The sequence below is a fragment of the Agelaius tricolor genome, unplaced genomic scaffold (assembly GCF_023055355.1).
Source record: "Agelaius tricolor isolate 1412-34295 unplaced genomic scaffold, bAgeTri1.0.p SCAF_6, whole genome shotgun sequence".
In the NCBI taxonomy this organism is placed as follows: domain Eukaryota; kingdom Metazoa; phylum Chordata; class Aves; order Passeriformes; family Icteridae; genus Agelaius; species Agelaius tricolor.
This window is the reverse complement of record NW_027269266.1, coordinates 54,389,931-54,397,760: the sequence shown is the minus strand read 5'-3', so window position 1 is coordinate 54,397,760 and position 7,830 is coordinate 54,389,931. Positions and strand designations below refer to the sequence as shown.

Sequence of the window (7,830 nt, the reverse complement as noted above, 5' to 3'; positions counted from 1 at the left end):
TCAATCAAGATTATTTTTATTGGTTGGAATTAAGGCAGTAGCAGGTTAAAGAGCTTAAAAGGGACATAAATAGAAAAGAGTTTGGTGGTTGAAAAATGCTCCTCTCAATTTGGAGAGCGCATAGAAGGTTTTAACATGCGAAAACCCTCATACTGGAGGGTTGCAACATAACAGTTGTCTCAGAGTTCTGTTATTGTGCTCTTCAGAGAAAACACTAATAACTGTTATGCAAATAACCTAGGATAATATGATTTGGAATGCTCTTTACACCCCAAAATATGAAAATAATTCCAAAATTGATTTATTAGTGCTATTTAATGCCATTAAAATCCATACATCAGCCTAGTTTTATAATAGTCACTTTTCAGAATAGAAAACACTTTTTCCTTTGGACTTGGGTTTAGCCTTTTAAAAAAATCTTTCTATATCCTTAATAAGCTTTTGATATTCATATTCATCTGTCATAGTCTTATGAGACATAGTTGCTCTATTTTTTGCTGGTCTATATTCACTATACTTACTGCAATTTTTTGCCAATGGATGAAGTAAATTTTAGTGCATTATGCTATCATTTTTTTAATCTGATCTATGCTAGAAGTTGCCTAAACCAAAACTATGTTAAGCTGCTATAAGATTAAATAAGTAGACTAAGGGGTCATCAAGAGGTGACAGAAAAAATCTCATTCTTAGCAGTACTGATATGTTGAGCCATCATCCATAATTTTAGTTCAGAGTGCTAGAACATGTAGAGCAGGAATAAATCTCTCCAAGAACACACAGGATGATTTGACAATTTCTCTTTTATGTCATTTTTATCAGAGCTAGATGACCTGATAAAAAAATTCTGCATTACAACTAAATAGAACAGAATGAACAAGGTAAATGTATAGAACCTAATGCATAGACATGCATAGTTCCCCAAATTAAATACGGTGTAAATCTCACATTTTCTGACAGATGAGCCATGAATGCTGAGACATTGCAAATTCTTTACTGCATTCTTCTATTATCACAAAACACACTTTTGTTCTTAATGACTAAATTAGAATACAAAAATATTCTTATAAAATATGAGAAGGTTGAGCAAAAGGTGATCACATTTTTTTTTTTACATGACACTGAGCCTGCTGGCAACAGGTGATGTACCTGTCCCAAAGGGACAAAAAGGGATATTTGCTCAGGAGTTCACAGGACTCACTAAGAGAGCTTTAAACTAGACTTGAAGGGGGAGGAGGATAAAAACAAGATCATAAGAGATAAACCCATTTGTGGGATGTCCCTGTTTGAGGGACAGTGTGCAAGCAACCTACTTCAGTCTGCTCAGTAGATGCGGGCAATGGAGGTCTGTGGGGCAGCAAGGATGCAGGAGATGATGATATTAAAGGCCTTTTATAAGCATAATGGTGGTACGACTCTATGACTATGATATGTTTTGAGATAATAGTTTCAGTAGTAATGGTTCCTGAAATGGTTAAAATAACTGCTCTAGAATTTCTTTCCAATTTTTCTCTCACAGACGTAAGACAGGGATATATATATTTTTTTAGTATTTGATATTAGAAACCACAGACACACTGGAGTATTGTCATGCAGGAATTAGAGCTTCTTCACCAAAAAAAAAGTGCCAGGATTGATAACTCAGCTGAAGAGCACCTACACCACGCACCCACCACAGGCAGCAAACAGGAGGAGCTAAAAGCTATGGTGCAGCAGAAAAGATATGCATAATTGCCATCATGGAGATGTGGTGGTTTTACTTGCACAGCTAAAGTGCTGCAATGGATGGCTGTAAACTTTTCAGAAGGGATTGGGAAGGAAGAGGAGGTGGTGGAGTAGCCCTGTATGTTAGTGAGTGCCTAATTTTCTGGAGCTTGATGGTGATATTTACTGATAAAATTCAGGGATAAGACCAACAGCACAAATATCCTGGTGTAACTGTGTTATAGACCACTTAACTATGAAGAAGAGACAGATGTTCCATAAATGGCTGGGAGAAGTCTCATATTTGCAAGCCCTTGTTCCAGCTTACCAGATGTCTACTAGAAAAACAACATGGCAGAAAGGAAACAGTTCCATGAGGTTCCTAGAGTGTGGAAGATAACTTCTTGACATAGATGATAAGGGAGCTGGCTAAGGAAGATGTCCCTCTGAACCTGCTGTTTGTAAACAAAGAAGGACCAGTGTGTGATCTGATTATCTGATGGGTGGAGGCCATCTTAGGCACAGCAATCACAAAAATTATAGAGTTTTCTGCTCCAGGGAGCAGAAAAGGAGGGGGAAGAGCAGAGCTGCCACCTGGGACTGCTGGAGGGTAGACATTTGCCTTTCTGGAACATTGGCCAAGACAGTCCCTTGGGAGGCAGTTTGGTAGGGCAAAGGAGTCCCAGAAGGCTGGACATGCTTCCAGAAGGAAATCTAAAATATGCAGGAACAGGCCATCCCCATGTGTCCAAAAACCACCTGATAGGGACGACCAACCAGGCTGAACAGAGAATTTTGACTAGAGAATGTATCACTTTTGAAAGAAGGGAGAGATCTCTCAGGAGGACTACAAGGATCTTGTGAGCTATGCAAGGAGAAAACTAGCAGGGCCAAAGCCCAATTAGAACCTAATCTTGTTACTGCTGCAAAAAGGAAAAAAAAAAAAAAAAAAGAAAAAAAAAGAGGAAAAGTTTTTATAAATATATTAGCAACAGAGAAAGACAAAGGAGAATGTCCACCCTTTAATGAAAGTGTGGGGAAAAGTAGTAATGAAGGATGAGCAAAAGGCTGATGTACTGACCTGCTACACCACTCAGACATGCACAGATCTGCAGGGCTGGATGGAGTCCACACAAGGGTACTGAAGGACCTGACAGACGAGCTCACCAAGCCACTTTCACGCATTTATCAGCACTCTTGGCTGACTGGGGAGGTCCCAGTAGCCTGGAGGTCAGCAAATGTGACACCCATCTACAGGAAGACCTGGAAGGAAGATGTGGCAGGCAACTGCAGGCCGGTCAGCTGGGGGAACTTAGGGGAGATCTGATTTCTCTCTGCTTCACTGCCTGAAAGGAGATGGAAGAAAGTCAGCATTCAACCTCTTCTCCCAGGTAAAAAGTGGTGAGACAAGAGGAAATGGACTCAGTTGCACAAGAGGAGGTTTAGATTAAATCTTAGGAAAAATTTATTCTCTTAAGGCATGTTGAGGCATTGGAACAGACTGACTAGAGAAGTGGTGAAATTATCATCCCCAAAATATTTTCAAAATATGTGAATATGATACTTGGGGACATAGTTTAGTGCTGAAGATGTCGGTGCTGGGTTAACTGTTGGAGATGGTGATATTAAAGGCCTTTTATAAGCATAATGGTGGTATGACTCTATGACTATGATGTGTTTTGAGATAATAGTTTCAGAAGCAATGATTCCTGAAGTGTTTAAAATAACTACTCTAGAATATCTTTCCAATTTTTCTCTCACTGACCTAAGACAGGGATATATTTGTATTTTTAGTATTTATATAGTTATATGTACAAACATGTTTCTATTCTTTGTATGTCACATAATGGTGCTAAGGATCATCAGTCTTGATATAATTCTCCTTGATGTGACCAAAAAAACAAGCCATAGGTTCAATATCAAATTCAGAGAAGTGTGAGCCAACTAGTTTTCTACTGCAAATATCTTACCCTAACTTGTGATTGTAGTAACTTATGATAAATAAACTGTTTTTTCAAAAATTGTTTTTAAGCCATATCCAATGTCTCTTGCTAATTGCAGCTGTCCAAGCCCCAAATACTTCAATTCATTGTTCCAGATCTCCCTCATACTTCTCTTGCCAACATCTAGTTCTACTGACATGCTTACCCATACCTCACTTCCAAATCACTTTTATCAGCATATTCTCTATTTGCTTCCACGTTAGCAGGAATAACTTTGTCAGTGTGTTACTGTTCAATACTGCAAAGAAAACAATCTAGTATTTTACAAATGTGTAAGCATAAAATTAAGAATAATGTGGGAACATGTTTTTTACAAAACATGGGACATTCTTCCCTATGGGAAGATATCGCGATGTTACGCTCAAAATATTGCGATGTTACGCTCAGGCGGAACCCCTCCCCTTTTACCGTTACTTTACCGTTAACCCCTGCTATAAATGACCCAGTTCAACCATTAAAAAACGCCATTTCACCATCCACCACATTGGTGTATGCGTGTGCTTGGTCCGTGTGGCAAAATTGCTGCCACCAAGCCATCCTCGACCCGGGATGCCACACCCCCAAGCAGTGGCAACAAGTGGTGCCGAAACCTGGGAACGATCTGGGAAGCGGGAATCTCCTGGGCGAGTGAATGGCAGCCGGAGCAGTGGGACTGTCTCCGGCAGGAAGGACACTCCCAGAGGACCGGCAAGAGGGGAGTCTTGCGCTGAGAATCAGTGAAGGAGGAAGGCTCGCGCCAGAAGCTGGCAAAAGAGGAAGGCTCACGCCAGGGGCAGCGAAAGAGGAAGTCTCACACCGGGAATTGGTGAAAGAGGAAGTCTCGCGCTGCAGCCGGCAAAAGAGAAGGTCTCGCGTTGCGAATCGGCAAAAGAGGAGGTCTCGCATCGAGAATCAGCGAAAGAGGAAGTCTCGTACCAGAAGCTGGCGAAAGAGGAGGTCTCGCGTTGAAATCCAGCAAAGGAGAGGATGGAGCCCCTTGCCAAGGTCATTTTTAAAATTCACAGACAGTGGGGCATAGATTGTGGAGAGAGACTGGGAGACTTTATTCTCGCAGTGTCGAGGCTCCTGCGTGTTGGGGTAATCAGGCAGCCGGAGGATATTCTCCACCTGGAAGTGTGGGATGATTGTACCGGGGCCCTAGCAGAGGAGGCTATGTCCTCAGGCTCGGGGCAAAATCTAAAATTATGGGGCAGGGTCATGCAGGCTCTGAAACAGGTTCAGCAAGTTCGTCAGGAGCGGGGAAAGTGGAAGGCCACCCAGGACTGCTTGCAGGAGGGGCCCCGGCAGGTGCGAATGATTGTGAGTCTGCTGAGTGTGGGGATTTGCAGCTGCAGTAGCGCTCTTCGCGGCTCCCGAGCCCAGGCATCCCGACTGTGGGAAAAAAGCGGTCATTTTGGGATGGGCTGCTAGAGGAAGCACGAGGTGCAGCTGTTAGCTCGGCAGCAAGGACTGCAGCCATTAACTCGGAGGCACGAGGCACCGCCCTTGGCTCGGAGTCCGAGGGAGCCTGGACGGGGCCTCCGCCTTATGCACCGCAGGGTGATGAGCCCGGGGAAGGGGGGGGGGGGGGGGGGGGGGGGGTCACCATGGCGACCCACGGCCCCTCCACAGCAGCAGCGGCCGGGCCACGCTGGGGGTGCTGACGGAGAATGGGCAGCAGCAGCAGCGGGCCGGCAGCCAGGATGCTGCTGTTATCAAGCGCTTCTCTGGTTTTGAAAACACCATCACTTCATCTAGAAAAGATGAAGTGCCCAACTGCATCATCAGTGCTGCGTCAAAGCAAGGTTTTGCTATCTACATAGATGATTCAGAAGATAAAGAGAACTACAGCTGCCAAGTGTCTGAAGAGCTGGAATTAAGCCACCGTGAACTGGATACCAGTGCAATGACATCCAGTATTCATCAGCTGCTGCATCTGAGTTCAGGCTCTCCTATGGTAGTGGAAGATGTTGTAACTCTGGCTGTGGGAGAGTATGCAGAAGACATTCATCAGTATCTCTGAGAGGCAGAAGTAAGATTTACTACATGAAGAAGCAGCCAGATATCATAACAGGAATGCATGCTATCCTGGTAGACTGGCTGGAGGAGGTAGGGGAAGAGTATAAACTTCGGACAGAGACTTTGTACTTGGCAGCAAACTTCCTGGACATGTTTCTTTCCTGCATGTCTGCTCTCAGAGGGAAGTTACAGCTTGTGGGAACAGCAGCAATTTTTCTGGCTGTGAAGTATGAAGAGATCTACCCACCAGATGTGGATGAATTTGTCTATATAACAGATGATACCTACACAAAGCTGCTAAGAATGGAACACTTGCTTCTCAAAGTGCTGGGTTTTGACCTAACAGCCCCAACCATCAACCAGTTCCTCCTTCAGTATATTCAGAGACATGGAATCTGTATGAGGACAGAGAACTTTGCAAGGTATCTTGCAGAGAGCTCCTTCAAGTTGATCCTCTTCTGAAGTACCTTTCTTCACAAATTGCTGCAGCAGCCTACTGTTTAGCAAACCATACAGTGAACAGATCTTTCTGGCCAGAAGAACACCTTAACATCGTGACACTTGTCCACCTGGGCACTAGAGGAAGGTCCAAAAGTCATAATTAAAAATGAGCTAGGAGAACGGGAAACGGGTTGGAGACTGGTACTCACAGGGCGAGGGTACGCAGCCATTAAGAAAAAATAGTAAAATGAAATGGTTCCTGCTTAAGTCGGTCAAACTGGACCTTCAGGGCAAAACCTAATGAAATTTGTAAAGTTTATTTTGCAGGACTGAATCCTCAGATGCCCCTGCGGCCCATACACCCCGCTTCCTAAATGCTGTGACGAATCATCAAGCAGCCTGATGGCAGACCATACCGGAATCGTGAAAAACACAGTGACCGAACTAAAGGAGAGGCGGGCGCAGAGAAGGACTGGGGGAAAAAGCTCAACAAAAATGTTATCAGTCATGGTTCATATAAATGTTGTTTTTGAAAGTCTTGTTTTAAGTGGTATCCATCAAGCAGAGTTCAAACTCTGGCCAGGTTCTGGCTCCACTTGAATGGAATGCCTATCAACCCAGGGTTTTTCTGCGTCAAAAGGTTCAAAGGGAGTTTTGGAGAAACATGAGTCGGGACATGAGTTCTCCACACCTCTCTAGGTTTAAGGTCAAACAGGTCGCAGACTCTGGGAGGATAATTCGGTGCTGTGGTGTCAACCAGAAAACTGAGGAGGTCCTGTGAAGATATCCAAAGTCATGGTTCAGTCAGCCCCCATGACTGATCGCCTTATATTTTGAACAAGTTCGTGTTGTTTTTTAGAAAAACCCAGTTAGAGATAGTTAGCTTTTCGTTTGTTAAACATTTACAGTTACAAGTTTGTTGTGGTTGTGTTACATTGTTCAGGTTCAGTGCATTTTGCCAGTTACACGTTTCCCACTTGTCAGTTTTAACCTCAGCATTTTCTATGTTTTTAGCTGGTCATAAAAGGGTGGGGAAATGTGGGAAGATTGTGTGCTTGGTCCGTGTGGCAAAAGTGCTGCCACCGAGCCATCCTCAACCTGGGACGCCACGCCCCCAAGCGGTGGCAACACTTCCCTCCCATAAATAAATATTTAAATAAATAAATATCTAACCAAGTACAAAAATTTCACCTAGAAAAAGATGCTCCTTTTCCAACTTATATTGCACTTCAATGAATCAACTAGTATTGTCTCCCCACAAGATTTTCGGCCCCATAATCAATTGACTTGAATCATTAATGAATTCTAGGTATCTTGCCTGTATAACCTTTGAAATTTGAAAAATATGTTGATGTAAATTAGCTAAGAAAGTTCTTTTGCAATGTTGTTAGTTTGAATCATTAGGTGAAGCAGCAGGATGGCATTAAATGGGGGCAAAAAAGCAAAATTAGCACAAGGAAAAAAAAATTAAGACAGTGACAAGAAGAGACAAGCCTTTCCCAACAAGTCTTAAAATATCAATGTCATGTTTAACCAAACAGCACACAAAGGCAAACCAAACTCTCTTGCAAGTAATGCTTTTCTCAAACTTCCTTGTTAATGACTATTAGTCATTAACAGTAGCAATCAAGTAAAAATGCTCCCATTTTGTGAAGTGCAGTTCCTGAGCATCAAATGGATGTGTTTT

General features: G+C 43.1%; 1 pseudogene; it reads left to right on the top strand.

Annotated features, from left to right (window-relative positions):
* Positions 1–4,901: 4,901 nt before the first annotated feature.
* Positions 4,902–6,307, top strand: LOC139591360 (cyclin-A1 pseudogene; annotated as a pseudogene).
* Positions 6,308–7,830: the final 1,523 nt, after the last annotated feature.